Below are 17,181 nucleotides of genomic sequence, written 5' to 3'. Positions count from 1 at the left end.
CAGATTTTGCCCACTCATTCAACCTATCTATCCATCTGCCAATTCCTTATGTCCACTTTACAACATACTTTCCTACTTATCTTTGTGGTTTCTGCAAATTTAGACCATAAAACAGAAGACACACATGCAAAAGGAGGTCATTCAACCCAATGAGTCTCCTCTGCCATTCAGTGAGCTCATAATTGATCTGATGGGATAATCCACAACTTCACTTTCCTTCCTTACGCCTTATCCTTATAACCTTTGATTCCCTGACTGACTAAAGATTTAGCTACCGTGCCTTCACTCCGTCATTCAAGTCATTGATATAAATAGTAAAATGTTGAGGTCCCAGTACAGACCCCTGCTGGACTCCACTTGTTACATCCTGCCAATCAGTCAAAGACCCATTTATGCATACTCTCTATCTTCTGCCAACTAGAAAATCTTCCATCCATGCTGATATGTCACTCACTCCACCATGACTTCTTACTTTGGGAAATAATTGTTGAAAAGTGCTTCCTGACATCAGAAAGAGCTCTTCTGCTGATTCATTTTGGATTGATCCTGCCCAGCGTGGGACTTGAAATTTCCGCCCAGAGTCAAAGTACTGGTACGTTAAAGTTTCCATCCCAACAATGATGAATCCGACTGCAAATGGGATTGGAAAATCTCAGCCATTAACTTGGTTTCTCTCTCACAGATGCTGCTGGACCTGCTGAGAATTTCCAACCCTTTCTGTTTTTACCTCACTCAGAGTCAACTGTTAGTCTCCCGTATTCAATGATATACAACTCACCATTTATACAACCTGGTCTCATAATTTAACCCTTTAAGCCCTGATATCATTCAAGTAAATCTGTACACCCCCTCGGTGTTAATATATTCTTCCTGAGATGCAGTGTCCGGACAGAACACAGTTACTCCTGATGGGCTGAACAAGACTCTGGACAACTGAAACATCACTTCTTCATATAAAGTGTTGTGAATCTGTGGAATTCCCTGCCCAGTGAAGCAGTTGAGGCTCCCTCATTGAATGTTTTTAAGGCAAGGATAGATAAATTTTTATCTTATGAGGAAAGGCTGAGGGACTTGAGGTTATTTTCATTAGAGAGAAGGTTAAGAGGTGACCTAATTGAGGCATACAAGATGATCAGAGGATTAGATAGGGTGGATAGTGAGAGCCTTTTTCCTCGGATGGTGATGGCTAACACGAGGGGACATAGTTTTAAATTGAGGGGCGATAATTATAGGACAGATATCAGAGGTAGGTTCTTTACTCAGAAGGTAGTAAGGGTGTGGAATGTCCTGCCTGCAGGAGTTGTGGACTCGCCAACTTTAAGGGCATTCAAATGGTCAGTGGATAGGCATATGGATAACATTGGAATAGTTTAGGTTAGAGGGTCATTAGATTGGTTCCACTGGTCGGCGCAACATCGAGGGCCGAAGGGCCTGTACTGCGCTGGAATGTTCTATGTTCTATTTTTAAACAATAAAGGAATTAAGGGTTGTGGTGAGTGGGTGAGTAAGTGGAACTGAGTCCATGAAAAGATCAGCTATGATCTTACTGAATGGCAGAGCAGCCTCGAGGGGCCAGATGGCCAACTCCTGCTCCTAGTTCTCATGTTCTTATGTCTCACATGCCGGCAATAAAATCTAAAGGTGTGAAGCAGATACAGTTGGCTGGAGACAGTGTGTGGCTCTGATCTACATGGACTTTACGAAAGTTGCTGCATGTGAGGATGGCTGGAGAAAATTCTTGCTACTCAGCCTTGTGGAGCTGAACACATTCCTGTCCACAGAATCCCCAGTCACTCTTTCTGGGTGGGGAGTGAGACCACAGGGGGATTGGCTGATCTTCTCTCCCTCCCTAATCTAGTGTAACTGAGGATAATTAAACAGCTCCAGCTACCACTGACTCAGTAAAGAACAGGCGTGGAATCTGGCATCTTCTGGCAGGTGTACCTGAACCATTGCAGTAATTACAGAGTTCGGAATGTGCTGGAGTAAACACTTTTTACAAACTTGCCTTTTAGTGGTTAGACTGAAACCAAAAATGATAATGGAATACCTTAGCTTATATTTGTACAAACAGGATTTGATTGATGAAGCATGACGAGACTCTGAAGGCCAGGTACTATCTAAGAGATAACAGTAAATATTTATGTTTAGCCCCCAGCTCCTACCACGTAAACCTATCCAAGTGTTCGAGAATGCACAAGGGGACAGTGGCAGCAGGCAGTTTGCTACCTGGAGTATTGTGTTCAGTTTTGGTTGCCTTGCAGTAGGAAAGATGTTATTAAACTGGAGAGAGTGCAGAATAGATTTACAAGGATGTTTCCAGGACTCAAGGGATGGAGTTATCGGGAGAGATTGGACAAGTTAGAGCTTTTTTCTTCAGAGCGTAGGAGACTGAGGAGTGACCTTATAGAGGTGTATAAGATCATGAGAGGCATGGACAGGGTGAATACAATCAGTCTTTTTCCCAGGGTTGGGGAATCAAGAACTAGAGGGCATAGGTATAAGAGGGGAAAGAATTAATAGTAACCTGAGGAGCAACTTTTTTACACAGGGGGTGGTACGTATGTGGAATGAGCTGTCAGAAGATGTGACTGAGGCAGGGGCATTGACAACATTTAAACATTGGACAGATACACGGATAGGAAAGGTTTAGAGGGATATGGGCCAAATGCAGGCAGTTGGGTTAGCTTGGACATTTTGGGCCGAAGGGCCTGTCTTTGTGCCGTGTAAATCTGCTCAAAGATAGCGAGGTACTGATTCCTGTCTCATTATTTCAGCTTTTCTTTTCTTGTTTCCCAGCTTTTAGATGAATGAGTTTTGTGAGTTAGGTTTTTAGTTGATGGTATAGCAGGTGAGTTGGAATTCAGCACCTAAGTCAGGTGGGCCTTGTGACCTTCTGTGCTGTAATCAGTCAGAGATTCTGTGTTTGGTGGACGGGTGGCAGGGGGGGGTGGGTGTAGTATACTGTGTGGGAGGATGGATTAAAACCAACAGAGATTTGGAGTGTGGAGGGGTCTTAGCATCAGGGGTAAAAAGTGCTCGGGAGTTCTTTTTAAATTTTTACTTCATTCTTAAAGTTCCAAAGCCAATGCTGAGAGCAGACCAGGTAGAACCGTATCCACCCTCCGGCTTGGTCCAAAATCCAAATTCCAGTTGAATCCAATTCCACGCTCCTCACAAGAGAGGCGAACACGATCCAGGCTGACAGGATAAGGTGTTGCACTTCATTGCGGGTTCATCTTAGTTAAAAGGCCAAAAGCAGCAGCATGATGGCACAGTGGTTAGCACCGCTGCCTCACAGAGCCAGATACCCAAACAGATGCCGGAATGTGGCTACTAGGGGATTTTCACAGTAACTACATTTCAGTGTTAATGAAAGCCTACTTATGACTAATAAATAAACTTTAAAAAAAACCGCAGGGGTATGGGGGGGGTGTTAGCAGCAGGGGTATGGGGGCGGTGTTAGCAGCAGGGGTATGGGGGCGGTGTTAGCAGCAGGGGTATGGGGGCGGTGTTAGCAGCAGGGGTATGGGGGGGATGTTAGCAGCAGGGGTATGGGGGGGATGTTAGCAGCAGGGGTATGGGGGGGATGTTAGCAGCAGGGGTATGGGGGGGGTGTTAGCAGCAGGGGTATGGGGGGAGTGTTAGCAGCAGGGGTATGGGGGGGGCGTTAGCAGCAGGGGTATGAGGGGGTGTTAGCAGCAGGGGTATGGGGGGTGTTAGCAGCAGGGGTATGGGGGGGGTGTTAGCAGCAGGGGTATGGGGGGGTGTTAGCAGCAGGGGTATGGGGGGTGTTAGCAGCAGGGGTATGAGGGGGTTGTTAGCAGCAGGGGTATGGGGGGTGTTAGCAGCAGGGGTATGAGGGGGTTGTTAGCAGCAGGGGTATGGGGGGGTGTTAGCAGCAGGGGTATGGGGGGGCTGTTAGCAGCAGGGGTATGGGAGGGGTGTTAGCAGCAGGGGTATGGGGGGAGTGTTAGCAGCAGGGGTATGGGGGGGGTGTTAGCAGCAGGGGTATGGGGGGGGTGTTAGCAGCAGGGGTATGGAGGGGTGTTAGCAGCAGGGGTATGGGGGGATGTTAGCAGTAGGGGTATGGGAGGGGTGTTAGCAGTAGGGGTATGGGAGGGGTGTTAGCAGCAGGGGTATGGGGGGGTGTTAGCAGCAGGGGTATGGGGGGGGTGTTAGCAGCAGGGGTATGGGGGGGGTGTTAGCAGCAGGGGTATGGGGGGGTTGTTAGCAGCAGGGGTATGGGGGGGGTGTTAGCAGCAGGGGTATGGGGGGGGTGTTAGCAGCAGGGGTATGGGGGGGTTGTTAGCAGCAGGGGTATGGGGGGGGTGTTAGCAGCAGGGGTATGGGGGGGGTGTTAGCAGCAGGGGTATGGGGGGGGTGTTAGCAGCAGGGGTATGGGGGGGTTGTTAGCAGCAGGGGTATGGGGGGGGTGTTAGCAGCAGGGGTATGGGGTGTTTGGGGGTGTCTGGGATTAGGGGGTGCGGGCGGGTTGTTTAGCTGCTGGGGGGGGGTGGGGTCAGACAATGCGTGATTGGGAGATTTATTTTTGATTTGCAGTTTGAAGGATTTATAGTCAGTATATTTTGCTCGGAATCGATGCAATTCTCTTGCAGACAGAGGTGGTTACAAACCACCCTGTCCCTCCTGTTTCCCTTGCTGTCAATCCTGCCCCTCCCTGGCTCTGTCAGTGGAAAGTACTAACAGCTTCATGTGTTGTTGCTGCACTCACTGACCTGGACTCGTCATTGACTGAGGCTGTGTCTCTGGGAGGGGTTTATTGCACCCACAGGGATGCTGCATAGTTTCCAGTAATGATGTCTTATTCTTATAATTGTGACATTTCACACCACTTCTGTTCAATTGCACATCTGAAGTGATTCAGTCTCAATGTCACCCAACTTTCTTTTAGGAATAAAATAGAAAATTAGTCTTCAGTTTGAATATTTTGAGGTCTCAGGAGGAGAAGGGAGGTTCCATTCTCTCATCTCTCCCCTGCACCAAGATTACAAATAGCTTTATTCACACTGGGGATTGGGATAAAGACACTGCCTCTGGGCACTCTGAGACAGGAGCTGTGATATATCGAGGATAGCTCGCTTTCTACACAAATATATTAACCCATTGGTGGCAGAACAACTTAAAAGCATCACCATCCTTTTGAGGCACTCTCTCTCTCTCTCTCTCTCTCTCTCTATCTCTCTCTTTCTCTCTCTCTCTTTAAACCAAGACCATTGGATAATGATCAGGAACAGAAGCCATGGTTGATTTCTCCTCTCTCTCTAACCCAGGGATCATTGGACAGTGATCAGGAGCAGGAACCCTGGCTGATCTCTCCTATCTCTCTCTCCCTATCCTCTCTAAACTCTATCTCTCATCCCTGTGGGTGCAAGCATTCTGAAACTCATTGTACAAAGAACCCCCAGCTTTTGTTGCGACACTATGGACTTCCTACAGAAACTCAGCACACATGGAGCAGTTGAACCAGGAACACTCCTCATCACGATGAATGTATCGGCACCCTACACCAGCATCCCCCACGATGACAACTGCCAATCTCCAAATGCAATTTTACAACTCATCCGCTTCATCCTGGACCACAATGTCTTCACCTTCAACAACCAGTTCTTCATCTAGACACATGAAACAGCCAAGGGGACCAAATTCACACCTCAATATGTCAACATCTTCATGCACGGGTTCAAACAAAACTTCTTCACTGCACAGGACCTTGCACTGACGTTACACACCGATACATCAATGACATTTTCTTCCTTTGGACTCATGGTGAACAATCACTGAAACAACTATATGATGACATCTACAAGTTCCACCCCACCATCAGACTCACCATGGACTACTCTCCGGAATCAGTTATATTCCTGGACACACACATCTCCATTAAGGACGGTCACCTCAGCACCTCACTGTACCGCAAGCCCACAGATAACCTCACGATGCTCCACTTCTCCAGCTTCCACCCTAAACACGTTAAAGAAGCCATCCCCTACGGACAAGCCATCCATATACACAGGATCTGCTCAGATGAGGAGGATTGCAGCGGAAACCTCCAGATGCTGAAAGATGCCCTCATAAGAACAGGATATGGCGCTCGACTCATCGATCGATAGTTTCAACGCGCCACAGTGAAAAATCGCACCGACCTCCTCAGAAGACAAACATGGGACAAAGTGGACAGAGTACCCTTCGTCGTCCAGTACTTCCCCAGAGCAGAGAAGCTACGACATCTTCTGAGGAGCCTTCAACATGTCATTGATGAAGACGGACATCTCGCCAAGGCCATCCCCACACCCCCACTTCCTGCCTTCAAACAACTGCACAAACTCAAACAGACCATTGTTCACAGCAAACTACCCAGCCTTCAGGAGAACAGTGACCACGACACCACACAACCCTGCCACAGCAACCTCTGCAAGACATGTCAGATCATCGACACGGATGCCACCATCTTACATGACAACACCATCCACCAGGTACACGGTACATACTCTTGCAACTCAGCCAACGTTGTCTAACTGATACGCTGCAGGAAAGGATGCCCCGAGGCATGGTACACTGGGGAGACCATGCAGATGCTACAACAACAGATGAATGAACACAACTCGATAATCACCAGGCAGGAATCTTGTCTCCCTGTTGGGGAACACTTCAGTGGTCACGGGCATTCGGCCTCTGACCTTCGGGTAAGCGTTCTCCAAGGCGGCCTTCACAACACACGACAGTGCAGAGTAACTGAGCAGAGACTGATAGCCAAGTTCTGCACACATGAGGACGGTCTCAACCGGGATCTTGGGTTCATGTCACACTATCTGTAATCCCCACAACTTGTCTGGGCTTGCAAAATTTCACTAACTGTCCTGTCTGGAGACAATACACATCTCTTTAACTTGTGCTTAACCCTCTCTCCACTCACATTGTCTGTACCTTTGAGACTTGATTAGCTGTAAAGATTCGCATTCCAATCATTATTTTGTAAATTGAGTTTGTGTCTTTATATGCCCTGTTTGTGATCAGAACTCCCACCCGCCTGATGAAGGAACAATGCTTTGAAAGCTAGTGGCTTTTGCTGCCAAATAAACCTGTTGGACTTGAACCGAGTGTTGTGAGACTTCTTACTCTCTCTCTAACCAAGGGATCACTGGACAGTGATCAGGAGCAGGAACCCTGGTTGATTTCCCCTCTCTCTCTCTAACCCAGGGATCACTGGACAGTGATCAGGAGCAGGAACCCTGGCTGATTTCCCCTCTCTCTCTCTCTACAATCTAGGGATTATTGTACAGTTTGATTTGATTTATTATTGTCACGTATATTAACATACAGTGAAAAGTATTGTTTCTTGCGCACTGTTCAGACAAAGCATACCATACATAGAGAAAGAAAGGACAGAGTGCAGAATGTAATGTTGCAGTCATAGCTAGGGTGCAGTGAAAGATCAACTTAATATGAGGTAGGTCCATTCAAAAGTCTGATGGCGGCAGTGGGAGAGAAAGGTGGGAGAGAATGTCCAGGGTGTCTGGGGTCCCTAATTATGCTGGCTGCTTTGCTGAGGCAGCAGGAAGTTTAGACAGTGTCAGTGGATAGGAGGTTGGTTTGTGTGATGGATTGGGCTACATTCACAACCTTTTGTAGTTCCTTGCGGTTTTGGGCAGAGCAGGAGCCCAGACCAAGCTGTGATACAACCAGAAAGAGTGCTTTCTATGGTGCATCTGTAAAAATTGGTGAGAGTCATAGCTGGCATGCCAGATTTCCTTAGTATTCTGAGAAAGTAGAGGTATTGGTGGGGCTTTCTTAACTATAGTGTCAGCATGGGGGGACCAGGACAGGTTGTTGGTGATCTGGGCACTTTGAAACTTGAAGTTTTCAACCATTTCTACTTTGTCCCCATTGATGTCGACAGGGACATGTTCTCCTCTACACTTCCTGAAGTCGATGACAATCTCCTTTGTTTTGTTGACATTGAGGGAGAGATTATTGTTGCTGCACCAGTTCACCAGATTCTCTATCTCATTCCTGTACTCTGTCTCGTCATTGTTTGAGATCTGACCCACTGCAGTGGTATCGTCAGCAAACTTGAAAATCATGTTGGTGGGGAATTTGGCCAGTCATAGGCTTATAAGGAGTATAGTGAGGGGGCTGAGAACACAGCCTTGTGGGGTGCCGGTGTTGAGGATGATCTTGGAGGAGGTGTTGTTGCCGATCCTTACTGATTGTGGTCTGTGGGTTCGGAAGTTCAGGATCAATCACAGAGGGAGGAGCCGAGGCCCAGGCCACGGAGTTTGGAGATGAGTTTTGTCGGAATAATGGTGTTGAAAGCTGAGATGTAGTCAACAAATCAAAGTCTGTCATAGGTGTCCTTGTTATCTCGGTGTTCCAGGGTTGAGTGCAGGGCCAGGGAGATCTCCTTTCTCTCTCCTGGGGTCACTAAGCCGTGATGAATAACAGGAACCAGCCAGGGTTCCTGCTCTTGATCACTGTCCAGATGTTGCAGATATCTTCAACTTCCCTTGACACCAATCTGAGGTCCCGATCTGCTTCAAGAAAACAACCATCTTCCCAGTACCTAAGAACAACCAGGCAGTGTGTCTTAATGACTATCGGCCGGTGGCTCAGAGCGATTGGTGTAAATCTGGTGTACACACGGGACAAATCCGATACCTACATGGTGTAAGTCCAGTTTTGTCTCACACACAAGAAAGGATTCACTTGCCACAGAGGGAGTGCAATGAAGGGTCACTAGGCTGATACTGGTGTTGACAGGACTGTCCGATGAGGAGAGGTTTGTTCAACTGTGCCTGAACTCATTAGAGTTTAGAAGGATGAGGGGAGATCTGATTGGACGTACACAATTTGGCCGACTACATGCAGGGACAATGATTTCCCCGGGTGGGGAATCTGGAACTGGGGGCACAGTCTCAGGATATGGGGCAGATCAGTTAGGACAGAGATCAGTAGAAACTTCCTCACTCAAAGGATAGTGAACCTGTGGAATTCTATACCGCAGGAAGTTGTGGAAACCAGGTTACTGAATGTATTCAAGAAAGAGATAGTTTTTTTAAGATTTTCATGGCATCAGTGGGGTATGGGGAGAAAACGGGAGTATGGTGTTGAGATTGAGAATCAGCCATGATCACATTGACTGGCAGAGCAGGCTCAAAGAGCCAAATGGTCTACTCCTGTTCTTATGAAGAATGTAATGTCAAATATTTACAAATAGAATTGAACTTTGAAAAACCCTCCTGCTACCTTTGTGCTCTTGGGCCCCATGTTAGTGGCAGTGGAGTTGGGAAGGAAAGTTGTGGCCATCATGCAGAGGGAAGATCCCGGTTTGAGCAGGAGACTCTTTGATACGCTGTCCATAGATACGGCATTGAGTACTGAAAACATTCCCCCAACACAACAGCAAATGTTCTTCATGCACATCACCGGCACTCAACATTTTAATTGTAATTGGGTGGGGAAAAGGCAAAAAGCAAGAAGGTGGAAGTGTTGAAGAGTTCAGGTTATGAGATCAGGAATGAATCACTGTTTACAAAATCCAGACCTTTTGTGTGTAGAAATGTTTCTTCATTTCACTCCTGCAAGTTGTCTCTCTAATGTTTAGAACTTGTCCCATTCCTAGACTTACTAATCAGCAGAAAGTTTCTCTTTATCCACTCTGATCTGTTTAATACATTGAAAACTTCAGTAAAATCCCAGGGAATCCAATCCTAGTTTGAGTAAACTGACCTTGTAATTTAACCCGAGGAGTTTGATTATCATTCAAATTAACCTACACTGTTCTCCCTCCGAGACTAGTACATTCTTCCTGGGGTGTAGCCAGACTGTGACGCTAATCGAGGGTGTGCTGCAACCTGGGCGTTGTAGACCTTCTACCCACTTGTATTCTCATCCTCTGGATGTACAGGGAGCATTCCATTAGCTCTGTACCTGTTCATGGCCTTTTAATGATCTGTGTACCTCAAGGGCAATTAGGGGTGGGCAAGAAATTCTCGTCTAGCCAGCAACACCTGCCTCTCAGAAACAAATAAACCTTAAAATGTCTGGAACCACCCAAGTCTCTCTTGATTGCCATTGTTTCTAGCTTCTCACCATTTACAGCAGTTCTTCCTAAACATTTTCTCACTGTGACCCCATTTTAATATTTGGAAATTGGTGCAGTCCCAGAATGAGGGCAGGGCTAAGGGAGGGAGGGGGTGGACTCTGAGCAGGGGTGAGGGTAGTGGAGGGCAGTAGTTGTTGATGGGGGTGGGGAGGAACTTGTTGAGCAGGGTCCAATAGTTTTGTCCACAATTGTCAGGATGCAACAGGCTCTGTTGACACAATTAATCAGCAGAAAGTTTCTCTTTATCCACTCTGATCTGTTTAATACATTGAAAATTTCAGTAAAATCCCAGGGAATCTAATCCTAGTTTATGTAAACTGACCTTGTAATTTAATCCTAGGAGCTTGGTTATCATTCGAGTTAACCTACACTGCTCTCCCTCCAAGACTAATACATTCTTCCTGATCAATTGGGCCAGTGGGCTGACAAGTGGCAGATGGAGTTTAATTTAAATAAATGCAAGGTGATGCATTTTGGTAGATTGAACCAGGGCAGAATTAACTCAGTTAATGGAAGGGCGTTGGGGAGAGTTCCAGAACAAAGAGATCTGGGGGAACACCTTCATAACTCCTTGAAAGTGGAGTCACAGGTAGACATGGTGATGAAGAAGGCATTCAGCATGCTTGGTTTCATTGGTCAGAACAATGGAATACAGGAATTGTACAAGACATTGGTGAGGCCACCACTTGGAAAACTGTGTACTCGGCCTTTTGGCTAAAATCAAGTGTAGTATTGACATGCTGCGCTTGGTTGAAGTCATTAGGTTACATTTCGGCTTCATTTGAGGCAATTTTTTAAACATAGAACATTCCAGCGCAGTAGAGGCCGTTCGGCCCTCGATGTTGTGCCGACCAGTGGAACCAATCTAATGACCCTCTAACCTAAACTATTCCAATGTTATCCATGTGCCTATCCACTGACCATTTGAACACCCTTAAAGTCAGCGAGTCCACAACTGCTGCAGGCAGGGCATTCCACGCCCTTACTACCCTCTGAATAAAGAACCTACCTCTGACATCTGTCCTGTAACTACCACCCCTTAATTTAAAGCTATGTCCCCTCGTGTTAGCCATCACTATCCGAGGAAAAAGGCTCTCACTGTCCACCCTATCCAATCCTCTGATCATCTTGTATGCCTCAATCAGGTCACCTCTTAACCTTCTTCTCTCCAATGAAAATAACCTCAAGTCCCTCAGCCTTTCCTCATAAGACCTTCCCACCATACCAGGCAACATCCTGGTAAACCTCCTCTGCACCCTATCCAATGCCTCCACATCTTTCTTACAATGCGGCGACCAGAACTGTACCCAATACTCCAAGTGCGGCCGCACCAGAGTTTTGTACAGTTGTAACGTGACCTCACGGCTCTGAAATTCAATCCCTCTACAAATAAAAACTAACACACCGTACACCTTCTTAACAACCTTATCAACCTGGGTGCCAACTTTCAGGGAGCTATGCACACGTACCCCGAGATCTCTCTGCTCGTCAACACTACTAAGAGTCCTTCCATTAGCCCTATATTCTGTACTGTTACTCTTACCAAAGTGAATCACCTCACATTTTTCCGTATTAAACTCCATTTGCCACCTCTCAGCCCAGCTCTGCAGCTTATCTATGTCCCTCTGCAAACTGTAACATCCATCCTCACTGTCTACAACTCCTCCGACTTTGGTGTTGTCAGCAAATTTACTAATCCATCCTTTTACACCCTTATCTAGGTCATTTATAAAAATGACAAACAGCAGTGGCCCCAAAACAGATCCCTGCGGCACACCCCTTGTAACTGAACTCCAGGTTGAATATTTCCCATCAACCACCACCCTCTGTCTTCTATCAGCTATGATGTGGGTATGCTGGCGTTGGACTGGCGTAAACACAGTAAAAAGTCTGACAACACCAGGTTTTAGTCCAACCTATTTATTTGATAATATACTCACAAGCTTTCGAGGGGACTGCCTCTTCGTCAGGTGAATGGAGAGTTGAGAACTCTCCATTCACCTGACGAAGAGGCAGTCCCCTCGAAAGCTTGTGAGTATATTATCAAATAAATAGGTTGGACTAAAACCTGGTGTTGTCAGACTTTTTACTGTATTCTATCAGCTAGCCAATTCCTGATCCAAACTGCTAAATCACCCTCAATCCCATGCATCTGCATTTTCTGCAGTAGCCTACCATGGGGAACCTTATCAAACGCTTTGCTAAAATCCATATACACCACGTCAACTGCCTTACCCTTATCCACCTCTTTGGTCACCTTTTCAAAAAACTCGATAAGGTTTGTGAGGCACGACCTACCCTTCACAAAACCGTGTTGACTATCCCTAATCAATTTATTTCTCTCTAGATGATTATAAATCTTATCCCTTATAATTCTTTCCAAAACTTTGCCCACAACAGAAATAAGGCTCACTGGTCTATAATTCCCAGGATGGTCTCTACTCCCCTTCTTGAACAAGGGGACAACATTTGCTATCCTCCAGTCTTCCGGCATTATACCTGTAGCCAATGACGACATGAAGATCAAAGCCAAAGGCTCTGCAATCTGCTTCCTAGCCTCCCAGAGAATCCTAGGGTAAATCCCATCCGGCCCAGGGGACTTATCTATTTTCATACTCTCAAGAATTGCTAACACCTCCTCCTTATGTACCTCAATCCCATTAAAGCGACATCTTGGCCTTTTGGCTAAGATGCAAATGAGATCAAGCCTTGGAGGAGGAGCTATGCCTGCTCCAATCAGCTTGGATCATGTAGATCAAGCCCGAGACAGGAGGTGAGAGCCCTGTCTTGTCAGCTTGGATCGGGAATGTCTCAACTTGTTGGGACTCTGAATTGGATTTGATTTGATTTGATTGGATCGGAATAAAGTTTTTAAAAAACTGTATACAGTTCTGGTCACCCTAGTATAGAAAGGATATTATTAAACTCGAAAGAGTGTAGAAAAGATTTACTAGGATGCTACCGGGACTTGATGGATTGAGTTATAAGGAGAGGCTGGAGAGACTGGGACCTTTTTGTCTGGAGCGTAGGAGGCTGAGGGGTGATCTTGTAGAGATCTGTAAAATAATGAGGGGCATAGCCAAGATAGATAATCAATATCTTTTCCCAAAGGTAGGGGTGTCTAAAACTAGAGGGCGTAGGTTTAAGGTGGGAGGGGAGAGATACAAAAGTGTCCAGAGGGGCAGTTTTTTCACACAGAGGGTGGTGAGTGTCTGGAACAAGCTGCCAGAGGCAGTAGTAGAGGTGGGTACAATTTTGTCTTTTAAAAAGTGTTCAGACAGTTACATGGATATAGAGGGACATGGGCCAAATGTGGGCAATTGGGATTAGATTAGGGGTTTTTAAAAAAGGGCAGCATGGATAAGTTGGGCCAAAGGGCCTGTTTCCATGCTGTAAATCTCTATGGCTGTATGACTCTGATACAGCCCTCAGAGCGAGAAATTACCCATATGGGTGCAGTGAAGACTGGGTCTATTCCAGGACAGTCCTGCTAAACTCTCTGCTCGAACCCAGCCATTATTGCCTCAGAGTGCAGTTTGGAAACCCCTGATTTAGAAAGTGCCCTGTTCCGTCTTTGTGGATACAAAGCGGATGAGCTGACCGTTGCTGACATTGAAATCTATTTGCCACAATTTTGTCCTTTCTCTTGGTCTCCTTGGTCTCTGTAATTGTCTGCTTCCGTCTCTGCTGCTTACATTACCATCTACCTTTGTGTCATCAGCAACCTGTTACGTGGCTTTCTATTCTGTCATCAATGTTGAGGATAAATATGAAGAGTATTTAAGGCTCCCACAGATTCTTGCAGGACACTGCTAGTGAAATCCAGTCATTTCGTGTACCTGCCCATATCTCCTGCCACTCCAAATATTTCCTGACCAGGCCAATCATTTGTTTTCAGTTCATAAGCTTTGGCTTTAGGTAACCATCTTATATGAGGGATTTTATCAAATATGTTCTGGAAATCCATATTAAAAAATCCAGACAGTCCTCAATCCACAACTTTAATCACTTCAATTTGCACTTGGCTCCAATAATAATCCAGAGGTTATAACCCTCGAGGTGCTGTTGTTGTGTTTAGCTCCCTGGTACATTCCCTAAACATCTTATCTGCTCTTCCCTATGTCATAGTCCAAACATGGATCACAATGATGGGATCTTCCGCTTTCCTCTCCAATATCTTTCCAACCGGTTTGACGTGTCTCATACCCAAGTTGGCCACACACCATGTGGGACCTTTAATCCTGCCTCCAAAGAATGCTGCCTGTGCCTGAATTATTAAATGTTGTGGTCTCTACCCACTCCCTGCATTCCCACTGCCCCACCCCTCTCTATTTGGACAGCCTCCACTTCAAGGTGTCATTGTCCATATTCAGGTGGTCTTTTTCCTTATCTTCACAAGTAACAAGTCAATTGGACCCCATTAAATCAAAACTATTTCCTTGGTTCCTCATTCTCTAGCTCCCCTCATTCTATCAGCCACATCAATGGACCTGAATCTGTACCCCTCTTTTAGGGATGACCAAAATCTGGAGCTAGCTGACCAGATACAGCTCCCGCTCCCGACACATCAGTGTCTCCAACTCTGTGACTCTGTGAGACAGAGACCTTTACTGTCAGAGTTCACTCGACACTGTCTCACTGTTCACAAACTCCGTCATATACAACCCACTCTGCCAGATCTTTGTTGAGATTATTTATATCCATTTATTAGTCTGGTGTGAGTTTTTTTCTATACACAGAATAAACTCTAAAACACTCGACAAAAGTTTTAACCATGAAATTGCCACACGCAGCACCCACAATGCTAAGTCCCCAGTGCACAAAGGAAGGATTCCAGCACTGGGAACCCAGACCCAAGGGCTCAGGCTCATTCACACGGCAGCACGGAATGTCACAGTGTGTCCAAGGAGCCGGTGAGGATGAAGAAATGCAGGGTGTATAAGTGCAGCCCATACAGGAAACTCCACCCAGCAGAGTGGAATGGCACAGAGGGGATTTCCAAGACACCTCATGGGGCTAGACAGGAAGATTTAGAAGCCTAGCACCAATCAGAAATTCTGTCTGCTATTAGAGTACAGGCTTATTGCACTCTGACTTTATTAGAACTGAATGTAACATGGCTGCTTCCAGTTAGTGCTCCATGGCAGTGATCACTCAAGACCCTATCTGGCTTAAACACAGAACACTGCGGATGTTGGAATCTCAAGTCTGAATGAGTCATAGCTCTGTCGAACGAGCATCCAGACTCGAAACGTTGGCTCTATTCTCTCTCCACAGAAGCTCTCAGGCCTGCTGCGATTTTCCAGCATTTTCTGTTTTGGGACTTTTACTACTCGCTTTTATTTTAATCCCAACACTGTCCAAACAGGGTCTGCCACACACCTGAGCCACCTCAACACCCTGGGCACAGTTGGCACAAAGCATCATTTTAAGTGCCTCTGTATTTTTGCCCATGAACTGGGCTGGAACCAGGGAGATACACTGGGCTAACTCAGCCCACTCCTCAGACAACCAGAGCCCTCTCTCCTCTTCCAGATACACAAACCTTGAAGATCCCACTACAGTTTTTAAAGTCCAAATGCAAAACTAAATTTTAATTTGAGATGTGTTCACACTGCACAAACTTACCACCAAGTTCCCAATTCTTGCACAAAGGAAAATTACTGCAGATGCTGGAAGTCTAAACTTTTTAAAGTGCTGGAAGTGCTCAGCAGGTCTGGCAGTTTCTGTGAAGAGAAAAACAGACTTATCCTCCCATCGCTCTGATGGTCATGGACCTGAAACATTAACTGGGGTGGGATTCTCCGACCACAAGTGCCCCCAAGACTGGAAATTCTTTCCCGAGCTCAACAGCTCTTTGAATGATCTGCCACAGTTCCTGTCACTATGATGGGGCAGTACAGTGAAGTTAGGACTGCTGCCTCACAGTGGCACGGACCCGGGTTCAATTTCTGGCCTGGGTCACTGTTTGGGTTGAGTTTGCACATTCTCCCCGGGTCTGCGTGGGTTTCCTCCGGGTGTTCCAGTTTCCTCCCACAGTCCAAAGATGTACGGGTTAGGTGGATCGGCCATGCTAAATTACCTCTTAGTTTCAGGGGGACTAGTTAGCGTAGGTTCATGGGGTTATGGGGATAGGACCTATGTGGGATTGTGATCAGTGCAGACTCGATGGGCCGAATGGCCGCCTTCTGCACTGTAGGGATTCTGTGATTCCCACAGCGGCAGAATGGGAGAATTTCAGCCTTGGTTTTTCTCTACACAAATGCTGCCAGACCTGCTGAGTATTCCCTGCACTTTTTAAAATTTTTATCCCAACATTCACACTCTGTTTACAAAGCACTGCACTTACAAACACTGTAAGACCCGAGTAACTCTCTGCTAACCCATACAGAGAGTGGAAACACAGATTGACTCAATGAGATCAGCTGTAACAGCACCACCAGCTGAACAGTCATAGTTCAGAATGAAAAGTCCTTGTGCAATAATGTGACACAGTGCTGATGTTCCTGATCTCTAACCTGAGGCCCCTGACATTGACATTAAGCTGAACGTGTGGCTTGGGGACAATGGTCCTTGCAGCCGATGGGCGAAGAATGTTGAGTTTCATTTCTCTTCTGAAAAAGGTGCTGAAAATGTGTGTGAAAGACTGAAATGGATTGGAGTTTACAATCTCTCTGTTATATGTTAATATTATTTTGCAATCACTCCCTAAATTGCAATTGCGTAATGAAAACCCCTGCTGGAAGTTGCACAATCTGCAGAGAATTTGCTGTCGATGGTACGAACAAATTTTAAATCAACCCAGATGGGCTGTACAGGATTGAATTTGGGTTTAAACACGGCACTGACCATATTTAGGCATTTGATGCAGCTCTTGTCTAATTGGCTACTTTTACATCTGATTGTCTAACGGATTCAGAGTAAAAAGTCCTTGTGCAATAATGTGACACAATGCTGACCATTAACCTCTGAGTTCCAACTCAAACCGGCTCCCTCGCCAACAAACACTGTTTGATTGGCAGCTAGAAACTTTTCATCTGTTAAATTCTCCTTGG

At 46.1% G+C, this 17,181-nt stretch overlaps 1 protein-coding gene and 1 long non-coding RNA gene across 3 annotated transcripts in view; one reads left to right on the top strand and one right to left on the bottom strand.

Moving 5' to 3' along the window:
- The window catches only part of lpp (LIM domain containing preferred translocation partner in lipoma), a 191,877-nt gene that overhangs the window by 158,516 nt on the left and 16,180 nt on the right, over window positions 1-17,181 (top strand). The gene's annotated exons all lie outside the window — the stretch shown is intronic.
- Window positions 1-17,181, bottom strand: part of LOC145341198 (uncharacterized) — a 47,209-nt gene that overhangs the window by 19,900 nt on the left and 10,128 nt on the right. For both annotated transcript variants that reach the window (XR_013886342.1, XR_013886341.1), the window contains exon 2: window positions 15,755-15,852. This is a non-coding gene — a long non-coding RNA (uncharacterized LOC145341198). The remainder of the gene's footprint in view (window positions 1-15,754; window positions 15,853-17,181) is intronic.

The sequence above is a fragment of the Carcharhinus amblyrhynchos genome, chromosome 3 (assembly GCF_965287045.1).
Source record: "Carcharhinus amblyrhynchos chromosome 3, sCarAmb.v2.hapA, whole genome shotgun sequence".
Classification (NCBI taxonomy): Eukaryota; Metazoa; Chordata; class Chondrichthyes; order Carcharhiniformes; family Carcharhinidae; genus Carcharhinus; species Carcharhinus amblyrhynchos.
Note: the sequence above shows the minus strand (reverse complement) of the source record. Positions and strands in the feature narration are given on the sequence as shown.